This window comes from Sinocyclocheilus grahami, unplaced genomic scaffold, assembly GCF_001515645.1.
Source record: "Sinocyclocheilus grahami isolate Dianchi unplaced genomic scaffold, SAMN03320097.WGS_v1.1 scaffold1060.1, whole genome shotgun sequence".
Classification (NCBI taxonomy): Eukaryota; Metazoa; Chordata; class Actinopteri; order Cypriniformes; family Cyprinidae; genus Sinocyclocheilus; species Sinocyclocheilus grahami.
The window spans coordinates 14958-34449 of NW_015506239.1; the positions used below are offsets into that span (position 1 = coordinate 14958).

General features: G+C 36.5%; 1 protein-coding gene across 8 annotated transcripts in view; it reads left to right on the plus strand.

Annotated features, from left to right (window-relative positions):
• The first annotated feature begins 3083 nt into the window (after window positions 1–3083).
• LOC107566222 (adhesion G protein-coupled receptor B2-like) overlaps window positions 3084–19492 on the plus strand; it is an 83711-nt gene continuing 67302 nt past the window's right edge. For all 8 annotated transcript variants that reach the window (XM_016251599.1, XM_016251604.1, XM_016251606.1 and 5 more), the window contains exons 1-2: window positions 3084–3142; window positions 10456–10585. The gene's annotated coding sequence lies outside the window, so the exon portion shown is untranslated. The remainder of the gene's footprint in view (window positions 3143–10455; window positions 10586–19492) is intronic.

A 19492-nucleotide genomic window follows, 5' to 3' on the forward strand; every position in this document is an offset into this window, starting at 1 on the left:
AATTATTATTATTATTATTATTAACAATGGTTTACACCCAACGTACATAGCTTCATTGATACAACAACACATGCTCATGCAGGCAAAACAGGTTTGAACCTGACCTGCAACATGTCTCAATCTTCAATCTCAATCCCTCCTCACTTCTCAATAATTTGATAGAAATAAAATATGTCATAATAATAATAATAATTATTATTATTATTATTATTATTTGTTAAGAAGTTTTATTAGTAGCACAATAAAAATGTCTTATCAAAGCTAATATTAAATAAAAATAATGAATTCATGATTGAACAAACAAACTATATATATATATATATATATATATATAACCCCTCAAGGGGTTGTCATTATTATTATTATGATTAATGATCCCCTTTTCTTCTTTAAAATAAATAACAAAAACATGTATTTATTTATTTACAAAAAAAACTATAGGAATACGACTTTAGATCAAAAGTTTTTTTATTTTTTTTAGATCATGAGAAACATCACTTCCAAATGTATACTTGTGACTTGTAATTTAAGAGAATTTATTTGGCCAGTACAGTCCAGATCTTTAGACTTCAGCTGGCATCTAACATTACCTCTGCAGTCAATTTAAAGTCAGTTTCCCTTGGAGTAACACATTCACAGCTACTGGAACCCCCAGTTTACTACAGGCTTTAGTAACCCTAAATTGGTAACATGCACATTCATTACACAGTAAGCATTCCATTTTTCCAGATTGTGGAGGCTGAGCCTGGGAATTCGACCTTGCCACTAGCAGCTCTCTCTTTTTGACCTAGAATCCCATGCTCCTTATTGGGGCAGAGCTCATGCCAGAGGGAGTGTAGTGACAGGGTAAATAACAGGATGTTGATCCCAACAACCTTTTTCTGAGTAGGTATGGAATGTATTCTTTAATCTGGCTCCTAATCCGCACCACTGCCATCCATCACCCTTAGGCCACCACACTCCACTGCTGTGTGAAAGCATGCAGCTACTAGCCATACACACACAGGGCTCTTTTTCTTCTTCAATCTGACAGAATGTAGTGGATCTTGTGTTTAGTTCAACTAAATTTGTCTTTCAACAAAACATGTAGTTTATTTAAATCTAAAATATTTTCGTAGAATGTTATTATGCCGTTATCCCCCCTGATGCAAAATGGATGATATTTGTCAGGAAAATAAGTGATTTATTTGTGTTTATTTATATTGTGTTCTCTATTTATTAACCCATATTTAAATGTATTATATCGTTCCCAGCAGGTATATTATCAATCAATCAATCAATCAATCAATCAATCAATCAATCAATCAATCGGTCGGTCAGTCAGCCCACATCAATGCTTCTAAAATTAAATTAACACACCCTATGGGATTCACAGTCTTTGCAAGTTGTAGCCACTCCTCATTATTATCCTTTGTATTATAATGTGAACACCATAAAATTAAATGCATGAATAAATAAACTGTATTACCCATTCCAGTGACTTTACATACCGATAAAAAAATTAAAAATAAAACCTTCATTAATAGCTTTAAAATGAAACAAACACCCTGTGGGATGCTGAAGCTGAAACTGTATTACTGTTCATGATTATCCTTTAATGTAAAATGTTTGAAATAACTAAAGCCATTGACATCTAGTTGATAGTCGTTCAATGAATTAATGTTTTGCAGCAAAGGCTTTGAACCCTACAGTTAAAATTAGTGGCATCATAATGGAAATAAATAAAAATGAATATGAGTAAGTATAATTACAAGAATCTTAAGATTTCATCAAAAAATATCTTAAATTGTGTTCCAAAGATTAACGAAGATCTTACGTGTTTGGAACAACACGAGGGTGAGTAATTAATGACAGAATTTTCATTTTTGGGTGAACTATCCCTTTAACATTGCCATGTACATTACCATGTACATAACCCTCCAGGAGTTGTTATGGTATAAATATAAATAATAATATAATACATATTCATGTAGCATTAAAGGGGTCATATGATGCGATTTCAATTTTTCCTTTCTCTTTGGAGTGTTACAAGCTCTTGGTGCATAAAGAAGATCTGTAAAGTTGCAAAGACTAAAGTCTCAAATCCAAAGAGATTAGTTCCTGAACAATATGTATTTTCAATATACGTGTACATATGTTTACAAGCCTACCATGCATAAAGATATACTAAAAATGTGTATCATGCACAGAGATCAGATAATTTTCTGTTCAGATGGCAGAGAACCCATTACAACTGTATCACAGATCTGTTTCAGGTCACTGTAAAGCTGCTGTATATGTTAACAGCAGGATGAAGGCATTGTGGGATGTTTTTGGCATGTGATTCAGGGCAGGCATCTGGTTTACAGACTCTCTGTGCACCCGCTCATTATCTGAAAATAAGCATGGAGCTCTCTCTCTAACGCGGCCATGACTCAGACTTTCTCTCACTCAATGGACTGTAGATCAGCTTCTTGAACAGCTTCTGTTTTTATGACACCATGAGAGAAAATAATCACAGCAACTTAATAGTGATTCCTGGAGCCATTTGGCTTACAGGGATTTTTATCTTAGCGAAATATCAGGGCGGATGCAGTTCTTCCCTCCTCGCTGTGATATCGCAACTTGTGCGACCCCTGGTTACACACCCCCACCCCCCCCCTTCCTGTAATAAAGTGAGACATAAGCATCTTATGGTTAAAATGAGCTGAACTGGGATAATGCTGAGTCCATCTCACCACGAGAGCAGCTTCATGCGCCATTATCTGTCTTACCATGGTTAGACCTACATCTCTACACCGGGCTGCTCATGTCATTACACATGCGATAGGTGAGCTTTCCATGCTATTCTTCAATGAGTAAGTATATTTGAGTTCATCTGTGAGTCACTAAAGAGTCAGCGTTCTATATTTAGATTCAAAACACCTGATGCGGAAATAACCCTGCATCTCCACTGGTGGTTTAGAGTGTGTGTGTCGGAAGTCAAGAGTGTGTGTGTGTGTGTGTGTGTGTGTGTGTGTGTGTGTGTGTGTTTGTTGGGGGAGTGGCTCCCAGGGCAGGGGACAGTGTTAGTGTGTCAATCGAAACACCAGCAGATTGAATCTCAGCAAGCGTCTGTCTGCTTACATATAGCATCTGTGTGGAGTTAGACTACACCACTGTGGTGAGTACATACATATTTAATGTTTTTTTTTTAACCAATGAAAATAAATAAGTATGACCAATAGACTGGATAGTTTGTAAATCAAAGCTTTTGCTGGATTGAATGTTGGAAAAAGTCAAAGATCATCAATCATTTTGGGGTTTTTTAATCATGTAAATCGCATGTTCTCATCTTCCCTGTGAGTGTTATATTAATGAATGCATTATTATATTAAATATAAAGAACTTCTTTGTCAGATCATTTAAATCTGATTGTCAAGATCTCAAACTCTTGGAAACTGTGGCATATAAAAGGGCAAAGACATAAAGGAAGTAAGATCTGCTGAGGTTTCTGTGACTTGCTTGAGTTGACTGTGAATTTCTTGCTCTGGTTTAGCTAGCTACATCTTCATTCGTTTGATGTTGTGGGCTATTTTTAGTTCTCCATCCATTATTGTAGTTGTTTGACGAAGCTGTGACACCAGTTGTGCAGGGCCGCTATTCGCACGCATTGCTAACCTGCCTGGAATCATTCCCATCAGAGCATCGGGAGGAAGGCTGATCTCTTTAAAGAAGCTTAACAATTATGGTCAGGAAAGCAAAGGTGAAAAGCCAATGACAAGCACTTTCCATGCATTCCGACATGATTGCAACACTAAATCAAAAGCATTGTGTGTGTTTCTACTTCTGAGGACAAGGACATGATCTTTCATACTTGGGTGAAAACTTTTTACTTTCAATGCTTCAGTATCTGCAGTAGTTTGGATCAGAGGCAACATGCCCAGATGGAAAAAAAGAAGGATTGCTCAGAGATAGTTTTAGTTTTGCAGGTATGTGTAAGATTCAATGTTGTCTCAGATGTTTCTCCTAAAATCAGTTGGCCAAATTAGAATTTGTTTGACATTCAGTACAAGTATAGAGCTATTAAATCAATGTGGATAGCGTAGTCCAGATACTTTGATCTTGGAAGAACTTAATGAGAAATCTCTGACTTTTGATTTGCAGACTTTGGTAGTCTCGGGAGGAAATTCTTTGAAGCAGAAGACTTCAACAAAAGTCTCCAAAAAGCTGAACATATCGAGATATTGTTTGTGCTGATTTTCAGTGACTAGCTACCGTACAACAGGTTAGAAAATTCTCCTGGTGCTAAGAGCGTGTTAAAGTTTTATGGAGGACTTTATTTCCCACTCCCATAGCCCCGATTTGTTTTTCCATTATCAGGGTGTTAAACCCCGATTTACCCTCATGGCGATAAGTGACTTATAAGATTGATTCATTCAACCGATTCGTTAAAACCCACTGATTCATTCATAAATTGAGATTTAGTGATTCATAGATTCATCTATTCAGACATTTCGTTCGAGCACACTGATTCATTCAAGAACGAGTGAATGAGTGAGTCACTGAATCATTCACTCAGATTTTCAAAACTTTCAAAAACTCAAACAGTTTCAAAAACATTCAAAAAATGCTTACACATTCAGAAATGAAACATTACAACTTTGTGTTGCTCGGTGCTCTTGTAGCTTTGTAACTATTTTCATTTGCAGTGCAAAAACATGACCTGGCAATATTGTGTCTAAAGTGCAAGTTTCTCAGTAATAAATTATTGTTTATTGAACTGTCAGATAAAAGCCATATAATACTCAAAATCATGCAGTTGTTTTTCCAGAATATCGGGCTGAGCCTTGTGCCTAGAGAACTACACTTGCTCCCCCAACCAGCTCCCTTTCTTTCCTAAATGTATCAGAACTTCCCTAAATATATCACTAACATTGGTTATGAATGGTCTTACATGTACTAAGTTCCAGAAAATTCTTGTTTTATAGTGAAAAGGATATGCCAGATTGAGTATATTCCACTTGTCATGTAATATTTCCTTTCCTTTATACATCCAGAGCTAATTATCAGTCTTTTTCTCTCTCGCTTCCTCCCTTTTAGATCACTTTCTCACAGTGTTTTTTTTCTCACTGTTTTCAGCATTTTATACTCTGCATTCATTTTTAACACTCCCATAATTCTTCTCTGAACACCCTTTCACTGTAATCATATAGGGGATATTTAGCTCATAACACAGGTGCCTATAACCAGATTAGAATTAATTGCCTTCCAGAAATAAAACTGTTCATCACATGGATTAGCTGTCAGAATCCACGTTTAATTTGTTTGTTTAAGGCGTATTTTCAGCTTTCACGGTAGACACAAGTCCAACTTAACTGCCACCCTTTGTCAAGACGACAGCTGCTATAATCCACCACAGCTTGATCTCTTTTTACCAGCGTTTATCTCATGTTTTCATCCAGTGGTTTGAGGCAGCTCGTCTTGTAGTGGATATTAAAAACAAAAGGGGACAAAGTCAATTTGGTCTGTTCTGTAATCTGATCCCCCCAGACTACTGTCACGGCAGATCTGGTCATTTAATCAGGAACCTAAACACAAACACGGGCCGGGCCATTGATGAGGAAGGGAGCACGCTGCTGGTTCATTAAACCTATCACAGCATGTGCTAATTAAATAATGGAGCCGCACTCACATACCAAAGGGTGAAAAATGACTGCTGTGGCATTTCATTCCCCATATGTTACCCTGTTTGCCCTTGCTTTTAGCATGTATATTTGCTTTTGTGTGTACGACAGAGTGGCAGCGTAAGAGTGAAAATGCCTACTGAGCTACTGAGAGAAAAACCTCAAACCATGGGGAGAAATGAAAAGGTTCACAGAGTTTGTTTACCATGCTGGCTAATAGTGTAAAGAGGTAGGGTATGTACACAGTGTGCCCATGTGCTTTTTCTGATGCTATTTGAAGCATAGGAATGGCTATAGAGGTTATACTTGGGTGGGAGTTTAATTGTGAATAGAATTGTGTAGGACATATGCAAATGTTTTCTTTTTTTTCTGGAATTAGCCCTGCTGAAATTTGGTTCATAGTACCTGCATGATCTTTTTGGTGAAGTTATGGTTCATTGATGATCTTAGAGTCTAAAGCCCCGTGGTATGTTGATATAAGGGCGACTGGGGCTAGTCCCACCTTTTACAGTATAATGCTCAGTGCTGGTTTATTTTTAATATATACAGTATGTGCAGACACAAACCTTAAGGTGCTGTCACATTCACCGCTGTTTGGTAAATTTTCATGGGTGAAATCCAGTCATTTCAATATGATTCCATGTGATCTGCAATTTAATGTGAGGACGAAATATTTCCCAAGATAGGTTTTGCATCAAGTTCAAGTTGGTTGTGCAAATTTGTCATGTTGACCAACAGAAAGCTGCTTGGTTTGAAAATTGCTTCTGTGAGCTGTGCTTCATACATCGACATTAGACAATGGACCTTTTTACCCACAAAATTTCACAGAAAATATTCTAATGTGACCACATCTTTGAAGTCTTTAAGAACTTTGAACATTCGTTTCAAAGAAATGTTGTGTTTATTAAAAAACAGATTGACCTTTTGTATGAACATACTTCATTTTTTTTCATATAATTTGTAACATGACCGTTTGCCAGACTGAACATTCATTCATACATTTTCATTTATAGCAGATATTATTTTTAATTTATATTTGATTTTGATATTGATATTTGTTGATATTGCATTTGTGTGGATTTTTGACACACAAACTTTTAGTAATTTACATATATGTTTCCCCATGGCACTGAATGGTTAACATATTTATATAGTATGGGATTTACATGGTACTTTAAATTAAATGAAAAAGCCATCCCATACTGGCAACCAGCATTCAAAACAACATCTTTCCAGCAGGTATAATCTTGCATAAAAGATAATGTCCCGAAGGGCGGTAAATTATGTTGTCCGGACAGCGTACCTGTCTCATTCTGAGAGCTCAGTAATTGGATATTTTCTGATCTAAGCAAAGTATCAGTCTCACCTGCCAAACAATGTTTTAGATGATCTTTCACAAAGCCCCGTATCTCTTATCTCACCTGCTCCTGTTCACCTGCTGTTGATTAATATCCCCGGGAGGTTTGCACCTGATGCTCCGTGCTTGATCCTAGCCCAACTAGAAATACCCAGAATTCCATTGACATGTCGGTCGGCTCATCTTTGTTTCTGTTGGCGTCAGAGAGACTTTGAATGGGAGTTGCCTCAGATCAGTTGCCTCTGAAGTGTCAATCTGCAGATCAAGGCAAGAGAAAGATTGCACTTACATTGCATTAGGTAGGTTTTTATTTATTGAGCTCTAGCTGTGGGAGCATATGTATTGAAGAAAAGAATGGTGCATGTTTATGAGAGAGAGAGAGATGAAAAGGTAGACAATGCAGATGTGCTCTTGTATTGCTTCTGCGTAGGTTTCACTGATATTTCACAAAACTCTTGCACTAGGAATGAATTGCTCACACTTAAAGAATTGTTTTCTTATTGATTAGCCTAAGCCCAATGAAATTTGCATGGTGCAGTTCCCATCATGCAGTTGTGAGACTAGGTTGTGAAGACTACTGCAATCGGGCATACTTTACTAGACCTGTCCATCATCACTGCACTGTGATCCAGAAGCCTGAATTGACACTTTAAAATATTGAAATTGCAGTCTAAATCACAAGCCTGTATAAATGCCTCACTATAACGTGCCTCTCCATCATTTGATCATCATTTGATAAATCACTGCTGGCTTGACGGCTTGAGAATCTACACAAACACCTATTTTAAACAAAATACCACAGGCGGCAATAGCATAGTGTAATTTATGCCAGGCAAATTAAAAGTGAATATAGCTCAATCTATATCAAGCCTCATTTGCATAGAAAGTTTGCACTGAAAAAAATGACATTGACTTAAACTGAAATCTGGCTTGTTAGTAAATAAGATGCAGAGTTTTAAACAGAAATATTGCACACAAAAGTGATGCAAATGTTTGATTAAACAATTTTGACCTTGAGGGAACATAAAATAGTAATCAATGTAGTCATTAATAATTAAAAGAAATAACTATTTATGTATACAGACCTTTTTTAATTAATATCATGAATTCCTGTCCTAATTTATTTATTCTTGTAATTATAAGTTGACATTGGGATTTATCTCTATTTTTGCCGCTTGAGTAGACTTTACAGACTCATAAACTCATAATTTAAGATATTCATAATAATATACCTGCTTCTTTTACTCCATGAAATAAAAATACCAGGATAAAAAAAATGAATTTTAATAATGTACCACCTCTTCTATGTTTACTAGGGATGTAATGTTACACAAAAAATGATTGAAAAATTTGATGTTTCGGTACATACCCTTGGTTTGGTATGTTTTCAGTACAACGGGGAGAAAAAACAAATCATTTATTTTTTCTTTATCCATCTTCCTGGTTACTGAAGAAACTATGGCTTTGTCTTTAACTTCAAAAGTATATCTTTGTATTGTAGTTTATAGAGATTTTAAGAGCTTTTACTTTTGGATGCAAACCATTTTTAGTAAAATATATAGCATTTCAAGAATTATTGCACTATCCATTCTACTGTGCTCTGTCTGTTTAATGTGCAAATGCACATTTGTGCTCGTTCATTGAAGTCTGTGAAGTTTAACAGATACACTTTGTGCAAAATAGTAATACTCATGTGAATTTACAAATAAGGATACAACCGTAAAAATGTAAATTATGCGCTGAGGAAAACTGGTCTCAAATTATACAGTACGCACATCTGGCAGGCTGCTGGACAATTTGGATTGTGCACCTTTCCTCCAGCAGCTCACTCTGTGTCCTCATGTATCTTTCAGATGTATTTGCAACATCAATGTGTATTGATATATAAATGGTATTGTCCCAGCCAAGCTCATTTAGATTCAGTAAGGCTATTTGGATATGCTATAGTCAGAATTTGAAAGTCTCTAAAGGGGTCAAATACAAAAGAGAGACCTCAGTGAACGGAAAAGACTATTACTGCTTACAATACAAATCATTGCTTGGAAGTAGATGAAGTTCACTTATTCTTTGTTCATTTGAAAGACTCATTCATTGTAACTTTGTAAAGTCAACATGACGAATTGCCATTTGCTAAAGTGTTTTCTCCTTTGGAATAACATGAAGTGATGAATTGCTCACAAGAAATTTCTGAATTTTGATTTCATGTTGACTAAAGTAGGTGTCTTGCTCAAGGGCACAATGGTGATGATTCATGGACCATTTTTTGGTTACTAGCAAAGAGCACAGCACTACCCTTACTGCTGGAAAAATGACCCAACACTTCACCGGTTATGTACAGCCTTATCTGACTTGACTAGGCTTTGAACTTGAATTTTCAGTTGTGGAAACAGAATGTTACACATATTTAATCAGTTGTGCTTTTTGTTGTACACTATTTGCTGAATCCATAATTAGAAGTTCTTCTTAGTCCGACCATCTGGCCTCAGCAGTGAGTTTAATCTGAGGATCAACATGAAGCTTTACAGTTTACATTTAACAAATGTTTTAAAACTCCCCCTCCTCCATTCCCATTATTTCTTCCCTAAACTCAAGATGTGCATATGTTGGGAGTATGTTAAGTTCACAGGGTCACATTGGCAGCTTGTACGTACAAAATAATTAAATAAAATAAAGCATTTGAAACAGATGATGTAAATATGCGCATATATACACTACCGTTTAAATGTTTGGGGTGGGTCAAATTATTAAATGTTTTTGAAAGAAGTATGCATTTATTTGATGAGAAATACAGTAACAACATTGTAAAATATTATTACAATTTAAAATAGCTGTTTTCTATTGTAATATATTTTGAAATGTAGTTTGGTTTAGTGTTGGAAAAGTTGAATTTTAGCAGCCATTACTCCAGTCTTCAGTGTCAGATGATTCTTCAGAAATCATTCAAATATGTTGATTTCATGTTTAAAAAACGTCTTATTATCAACGCTCAAAAAACTGTTGTGCTGCTTAATAGTTTTGATACATTTTATTTAGGATTCTTTGATGAATAGTACAGCATTTATTTGAAATAGGAATCTTTTATAACATTATAAATGTCTTTACCGTCACTCTTGATAAATTTTATGTCTCCTTCCTTATTAAAAGTAATCACGTATTGACCCCAAACCTTTGGATGGTAGTGTAAATATAGGCATACTGTAAATTAAAGATGACTTGTTAATGGATAAATGAAAGAAGGATTTAACAAGCACATGATACATAATTATAGTTCAGAAATAATGTGTCTTGAGGGCCGTTGTGGCTGAGAGCGTTTGGAGTGGGGTTGTCATCGACTAGTTCTCATGGCACCATATAACTCACTACGGTCTCTCCTGTTCTCTCTCATGGAATGACCCAATTAATTCATTCTTTTTTTCTGTGTGTGTGTGTGTTGTGTGTATACCCTATCAACAGAGAGGCTGGTGAAGAAAACTGGGACGCAGAGAGCTGCCAAACGCTCCCATCGCCGACAGTCTCCCACACCAAATGCCTGTGCACCAAGCTGTCCACCTTTGCGGTGTTAGCGCAGAAAGCTAAAGAACCGGTGAGTGCTATCTTTACCTTTCCACACCATACTTCATCCCTCAGCATCTGCTCGGGACGGGGCCTAGCCGACCGAGACCTCTGTGAAATTTGTCTTATGCATAGCATATGCTGCCATACATCGAGAATATTGTTGTCGAACATTGTTTGAAGTGTTTGGTTGCTCTCTAGAAGGTCAGTATCCCATCTGTTCCACATATGCTAGATGCTGTAGCTAAAGAAAGATCAGAAACTATGTGTTCTTGGGTAATTATTTTGTTGTAAAGATTTCTTAAAGGTAGGGGCGTAACATTGTGACCATCTGCACTGTTGCTGTGACATTCGATGTGAACTTGCCTCCATAGTGTGAGGGTATCGTACAGAAGCAGATGGTGGACCAGGTGTTTAATATATCATGGTATGCATTATGCGTCAGGGTTTGTCTAGCTTGGGATTTCTCACAGGTATAGTTTAAAGGCACTGATGCACAGCAATGTTGTTGTTTTTCTGTGATTATGAATATTAATCTCAATAAAGCAGTGGTTATCAAAGTGTGAGGCATCAGGGGAGGAATGGGAAATTATGATACAGGTACCAAGTAAAAATGAAAAAGAAACACGGTACCGTTTAAAAATATCAGACCGTTTAGTCATGTATATATATTTTTTAAATATTAATATTTGTATTCATCTAGGATCAGTTAAATTAATCAAAAGTGACAATAACACATTTATAATGTTACAAAAATGTATGTTTCAAATAAATGCTGGTCTTTTGAACTTTCTATTCATCCTGAAGAATCCTGGGGGAAAAAGCATCACAGTTTCCACAAAAATATTAGGCTGTATAATGGTTTTCAACACTGAAAATACGAATAAGAAATGTTACTTGAGCTCCAAATCAGCCTATTATAATGATTTCTGAAGGATTATTTGACACCGAAGACTGAAGCAACGATGCTGAAAATTCAGGTTTTCCTTCACAGGAATAAATTATGTTTTATTAATGTATTAAAATACAAAACAGTTATTTAAAATTTTCATACTTCATTATTGCGGTTTTCACTGTATTTTTCATCAAATAAATGCAGCCTTTATGACAAATGTAGAAAATTCCTTAGATTACACCCCTGCAATTAAAATATGAGGAACAAAAATCACAATTTCACAACTTTTTTTTGTTAAGTATGATTTTGTGTGTTTTTGAGTCATGTACGAATTTTACGGTTCGAGTGAAACAGTGACCTTTTTTACATACATCCAATGATTTTCTGTAAAGCTGTTTTAAATAAAGTATTGTGAAAAGCACTATATACTGTAGTTAACGGTGCCATTTTCAAAATGACATTATTATTTTAGACCAAAACGGTTGAAGGTTTTTTTTTTTTTTATTCTGCTGCTAATAGCAAAAAATCAAAATTAAAACTCATGCTAATATAACTATTGCTTTGACATGTTCCTGAACATGAATAATAGTAAACAGCTTAACCTCTTTAGCTTTTGTTTATTATGATCATCTTATTTTAGTACAAACTAATGTTTGGAGTCCGTACTGAGTAGATATGTGTCAACTCTGAGAGGACTAGACACTAACTGTTGTATCTGTGATGTGACTTTTAGCTATCCAGGTTAATGACTCGTGCTGCCGCTTGTTATATTGACCCTCTGCCCTCTTTTACCTTAATGGAAGTGAGAGGCCCAGCAGCTGCTCAGACCTTGCTGTTCTAGGACTATGTGTCCTGTATATATCTCTCTTTCCCGCTCTCTCTTTCCCTCTCTCTTTCCCCCTCTCTCTCGCTCTCTCTCTCTCTCTCTCTCTCTCTCTCTCTCTCTCTCTCTATATATATATATATATATACACTCCCTCTCTCTCTCTCCCTCTCTCTCTCCCCCTCTCTCTCGCTCTCTCTCTCTCTCTCTCTCTCTCTCTCTCTCTCTCTCTCTATATATATATATATATATACAAATATCTGTCCATGTATCTACATATTTATCTGTCAGTCTCTATCATTCGTTTTCCCGTTTCCTTCCTCCCCTCCCCTCCCCTCAACTGCGTCACCAATGAAAGGATACTGACCCAGTTTAGTTTAGCCGAGTGTTTTTTCGTCTGAAAGCACCCCCATTAAATTGATTGATATGCATGGCAGGCGAAGGGGATGCTGGGAGATGGAGAATAGCCCTGAGGAATGAGCAATGTGGGGCGGAGAGAGTAGAGCCAGAGGCCAGTCACAGTCACACAGGAGCTGGACCACACGCTGCTGGCTGCCATCACCACTGACACCGGCTAAAGACAGCGTGCCAGGCAGACACACACATGCAGAGAGAGAGAGAGAGAGAGAGAGAGAGAGAGCATCGCACTGCCCATCAGGCACAGTACTGCACAGGCAGGGGCATTGAGCTTTGGGTACAGGGAGGCAAGGTGGATGCAATGCCAGTTCTAAAAACTGCAGAGCTAAAAGGAATACTAAAATAAAAAGAGAAAAGTGGAGGACAGAACATTTTAAAGTCAGAAGCCATGTTTACTAATAAAGTATAATAATGGGAGGCTAAAGTGTGTCTAGTGCTTTAGATATGAGAAAAGCACTTTATAAATAAAAGGTATTATTTCGATGATATGAAGATATAAAGAACTGTTGATCAAAAGTGACAGTAAATGCATTTACTTTGTTCATTAAAGAGTCCTGAAGTTGCCACAAAAACATTTAGCAGCACAACTGTATTGATGATAATAAGGAATGTTTCTTGAGCATCAAATCAACATATTAAAAAGATTATGGAAAGATCATGTGACACTGAAAATTCATCTTTGCCATCACAGGAGTAAATTACATTATAAAAAATATTGAAATTGAAAAAAGGTTATTTAACTTGAATAATAATAATAATAATAATAAATATTATTAGTAAATAAATAAATAATAAATATTATTAGAAAATGCATGTCATACATTTTATACACAAGTCACTGTTCTTAAAATATGCTGTGCCATTTCTGAATGCGTTGCTTCCTCAGAGAATATAAGAGTGACAGGCAGAAATAAAATTATAATTGACTGCTCATGTCTGTCACCCAGACCTAAAGCTGTAGGTCAATGCTTCCTAATCGACATTTATCAATTTGTGTCCCTCATTATGACGTCAGTGCCTGGCTATTGGCTTTTGCAGGAGTGCCTGGTGACATTTGGAAGTGCAGAGTAAACGACACTATTAGCAGACAGTCTCCACCCATTAGCCTGGCTCTGCATGGGTCATCACATCTCCATCAGAGATTGTAATGTTCTCCAGCAGCTTAACACTGTAAAAAATCCTTAAACCAGACACTGTTGCTGTGTTTCAAAATCTAGTGTGCTGTCTATCTAGGCGGCATTTTTAGGCCTTATAAATGCACTTTAAATGCAAAAGATGTTTCAAAATGTAGTTTTCAAAACTGTGATTGCTTCTAAGACACCTCTATTTTTCACACATATCCTTCCACAAAGACAGAATGCATTGCAGATACTTTGAGGGAAATGTTTTTTTCATTCAGTTCTGAAAGGTGTTAATAGGATATCTAGTTTAGGTATGTGTGCTTGTTTTGCTTTAGCGCATTGTCATTATAGCAGCGTGCTAACCACAAATTCTACTGTTAATCAAGTATCTTTTGCATTTGAAGTAAGGAGGGCTACTTGTGTGCAGTTTGAGTGACCATACTGAAGGAAAATATTTCAAATCAGTCATACTTGAGGCTCTCTTTTGGTTAAAAGGCAGGATTCTGATATCAAAACAGCTCACTTTTGGAACAGAGCTAATTCGTTTTATTCTTTTTTTGAATCTGTAAACCTCAGATGGAAAAGTTCTGAATAGGGCCCTGTGAAGTACAACAGCTGCTCTGACAGATATCCAGTGGTCTGGACACATTCATCTTGTTTTGCTCTGAGCTCTCTGCCCTCCCAAGGCTCTGGTATCTTCTCAGTATTACAGATCAAGTCTGCTCTTGGGCTTTGTAGTTGAGAACTAGAGGAGAGTCAGACGTGATGGAAACTGCATTTCAATTATACTGTCTTAGGAACTTGTTAAAGGGATGTTTTGGCATTTTGTTGAGAGACTGTAGTGTGAGTGACTTGTGAATCAGTGTTAGGGTCTCCGGAAGAGAGCAAAGATAGTCAGTGTGTGATGTTACATGTGTTTTTTTTGTTGTTGTTTTGTTTTGTTTTGTTTTTTAATAAAGACAACTTTAATTCAGAAGAGAGTTTTGGCTGAACAAGGCCTTCCTTCAGTTTCCTGTGAACACTGAAATGATGTGTGAAAGTGAAGAATAGTATTGAATATAATTTTTGGGTAACACTTTAGTCTAGGGACCAATTATCACTATTAACTACTTACTTATTAGCATGCCTATTATTATCATATTGGCTGTTTATTAGTACTTATAAAGCACATAATTGTGCATGACCATATTCTACATCCTTAATCCTACCCAATACCTAAATTTAACAACTACCTTACTAACTATTAATAATCCGCACATTAGGAGTTTATTGAGGCAAAGGGCATAGTTAATGGTTTGTTAATAGCGAGAATTGGACCTTAAAATAAAGTGTGACCAATTTTTGTAAGATGATGATGATGATGATAATAATAATAATAATAAAGTTAAAACTGTTGAAAGGCAGAACTGTATTGATGTTCCTCAAACATTAATAATAATAATAACATTTTATTAATAATAACATAATAACATAATTAAAAATAACATTTAATACACATAATTGGTGTTGTTATTGTTTGTATAAAATGTCAGAAATAAACACAAATCAATAACAGCCCATTATTATTATTATCATTATTATTATTATTATTATTATTATTATTATTGCTGTTGTTGTTGTTGTTATTGTGTGTGTGTGCGAGTGCGTGCATGCGTGTGTGTGTGTGTGTAAACTGTCATTAATAAATATGTTTAAACATCCTCTAGCAATCCTGACACATCCAAACAAAATGAGTGGTATCAAGGTACTTTTTGGTTTTGCGATAGTTTAGTGGATATCGTATAGTGAGACATAATTAAGATACCGTGACAGCTCTAGCCCCTGTCCTCAAGACTATGCGGAGGAAGAGGGAAAGATCAAATGTTTAATAGCAAATAAGACAAAGATACATGGATGGATTAGCCTTCGTGTTTAATCGAGAGGAGAGGGAGGGTGGAAAGTGGCTGTCATTACAGGCCATCTTTAGTATAGCTGCTATCACCCACTGATCCTGTTTACCCCCTGCTGCCTTTCCCAAAGAGTGAAAGGCTGCTATTTACCAAGGTTAGAGGTCCGTTTTATTTAAAACAGAGCTTTTATTTATGCCAGTGCCTCTTTTCTTATATTCAGTGACTACGAGCTCAAAGGCTTCCTATGGTTATCATGCTAGCCTCATAGTATGCATAATAATGCTGTGCTGATCAGTTACTCAGTGATGGACGATGGGAATTGTTGGCACAGAGAAGATAGTGGCTTCTTTAGGCCATAACAATTTGTCGCCTGTCAGTTTTCTCATGCAACTGATTCATCGTCACACAGGATTAAACTAGAGGCACTCAAGCGCAGACAAAAACACACATGACTGAGCATGCTAAGATCCGGCGTTATTACCCACTTTAGCACAGACACACGCATGCGCCCATTTTGAACAAGTAGGCCTACCTGCCCTGCATACTAAGATTCTCGCTGTCTGGTTGGATGAAGGATGGAGGTCTTTCTCTTGGTATCAGGGAATCTCTGTAGCATTGTAATCTGCCTCAGACTTGTTGACCAATCTTCTTAGCCCTGTATACAGATAAACAGAAGCACAGATAAATACGTATATTGTCGAGATAAACATTATGTCTTCAGGTTATCCATTCCACGTGGTGTAACTTTAACCGTCCCGTAAGACTCTGATTTCTAAGGCTGTTCAGGGGTAGATGCATGGTTTTCATAGGGTCTTGTATATCTCACCCTATCTATGTTTTGTTTTTTTTGCACATATTGTCAAAGAAAGCATGCAGAGCTATTTGAATTGCATAAATAAGTGTCTTTTTTGGTGTATGATTCTTAATTTTTTTTTAAATAGCTCTAAAGGTCAGCTAATGCCACTGAAACAGCAAAGTCTGTTGAAACAGTTTTTACAGTGTTTGCAAGGCAGAACTGAATTGATGTTCCTCAGACTTTTTTTCTGCAATTTCATGGAATTAATTCAGCTCAAAGTGTTTAACATGCAGACTCTATTCCAACTATCTTTTCAGCCTTAGGTGTGATGTAGTTATTTTTGGTTTTTATGAAATATAAAATTAAAATGTGAAAAAATCCCTTTGATGTACATTAATAGAATGTTCACCATTCAAATTTGAATCGTTAATGTATTTGCATTTAGAATTTTAATTGGTCTTCTACCCTGCAATTATTTGCATAATAAATAGTACCTGGTCATATTTCGCCTTCACACTGCAAAGAAGCAGTGTTCTTTTAGTATTTTTAATATATGTGTTTTTTATTAATATTTTCAAATAGCTTTTATATATTCCAGTTTAGTTTTCATTTTAGCTTAATGTTTAGCAATTTTGTAATATTATTTAGATTCAATGTATTTTTTATTTAACTTTTAGTTTTTATTTATTTACACTTAATAACTGTAGTGCTTCAACTTAAACTTATTTCAGATAGATGCCAAGGCAATATTTCTAATTTTAATTTATTTAAAAATTGTATTTCATCTATATTTCAATGAACAAAAATGTATTTCTATGTTTATTTTTTTTATGCCGAACTAAAACACTTTCTCTGTCTTCTGCTGCCAGAATTGGTAGTTCCTTTAGGAAATTCAAATCTAGTTCTATGTGTTACATTAGTATAATGCTGGTTCATCTTGTACAATATATTAATGAATAGGACCACTAATTAATTACTACAAGATTTGAACCCTCAACCTTTTGATTATCAGCCCAGATTTTTAACCATTAGACTCCAAAGAGATGAGTGAAATAAAACATGAGGAGTTTTGCCAACAGCACCAAAGAGGTAAATGCTAATAAATGCGCAGTCTCTCGCAGTGAAATGCTCAGTCTCCGCTGTGACACCGGCACAATTGCAAAGACGCTAGCCATGTTTCTCATTAGCACACAGCCTAGTGTAAGTCCCCGCTGAGGTGATACGATTCCTCACACAGTAATAAGCATATCTTATCTCCTGGGCGATACACATCCCAGCTCATTTTTGTTAGGAGAACTGTCCCTTCTTGCATGTTCATTTAATTCCCAATTACGGGATATAAACCACTTTATTCTACAGCAAATCTTCGTATAATGCAGTGCTTACCACTTAACGACACCCAAGCAAGCTCTTGGGTCGTCCTTGTTTGGGAAGCTCCTGGTAGGTTTGGAGGCTGATGATTGATCAGCGTCCTGTTTTGGGCTTTAGACTCCCTGACAAACAGTCCCGCCACTCTGTGATTCTCTCCCGACTTCAAAGATAACAAGTGTCCAGGGAAATTGAAGGACAGCGTTAGCATGTGCTAAAATGGCACTCGGTCTCTCCTGACGTGGATATGTACTGGGCGAATCAGGTGGAGCGTTGCAGCACGCATCCAAACAGTGGATCGAGGTTTTGTCTCGAAGGTCTTAGATGAGGGAACGATACGCCTCGGAGAGTTTCAACTGTTTGATTAATGCCGAGTCTGACTAAGTTCGTGTTAGGTTTTTCTTGTTTTCCCTTGTCCTCGCTCCCTGGCTCCGCTAAGTGCGTTTCTTATTGTCATAATGAGTTATTGCGGAGCGAGAAGGAACGGGAAGTGGAGAGATCAGGGATAAATGGTGGCTGTGCAGCGCGTGAGGCTGGAGAAGTAGGTTAAAGTGCCTGGGCTGAAAATAGACATGACTCCTGTTTGCTGAGGAGCTTCACTCTGCCCTAGGGTGTGCTGGGATAGACGGCCTGTAATTCCCTATGTAATTTGCGTGCCGTCTATAGCTCTCAGAGCCAATGGGAGCTGTGGCATATGCTTTTTTAGGACAAGTCTTATGGTACGACCGCTTAGGGCTGCAGGCCCGTAAATGGGAACAGGTTCCACCTCAGCAGGTTCTCTGTGGACATGGCAGATGATCATATAACCCCTCAGTGGGCGACATTTGTGATTAAATCTCACCCCATATCACCAGAATGATGGAGTCAGATTGAAAGTGAGCATTTGAGAGACAAGTAGGACCAGTTTAGAGTTAAAAAGATGTGTATGTGACTCAGATGGGAGAAGGAGGATGATTTCTTGTGTGAGTATCATGGAGAAGCGTTCGTTTAGCGTGCTTTTAGTAAATGATCTGATTGAACTATTAATGTATTTAAATGTGACGTTGTGATGTGATAAAACTCAAGCAAAATGAAATGAACAAAGCAGCCTAGCGTCTTGTATGCTTGCAGTTGATAAATAGTCCAGCCACTTTATTTTCTCTGTTTGTCTGAAATGAAATTAAAGGATACGTTTTATTTTGATAGTCTCTTTTAGGCATCCTATTGCATTGACAACTACATGTTGACTAACTCTAATTAGATTATTAGTAGCACATTAGTAGACTGTTATATTAGGGTTAGTAGAATCAGTTGACATTATACTTTCTTGTAGTCAGTAGAATGTGTGTTGGAGGACCATAAAAATAATGTTAACTCAAATGATTTTATTATAAATATTGTGTTTTATTTTTAATTTTGTTTGATATAGTTAAAAATATATATATTTTCAGCTTGTAATGTCTCTGCTCTCTAACCTGCTAATATAAATGATATTTTATTTCTAACCTAATGTATACACTACTCTTCGAAACTTTGGGGTCAATAAGATTTGTTGTTGTTGTTGTTATTGTTTTTGAAAGATGTCTCTTATGGTCACAAAGGCTGCATTATTTAATCAAAAAGACAGTAAAAACCGTAATATTTTGAAAT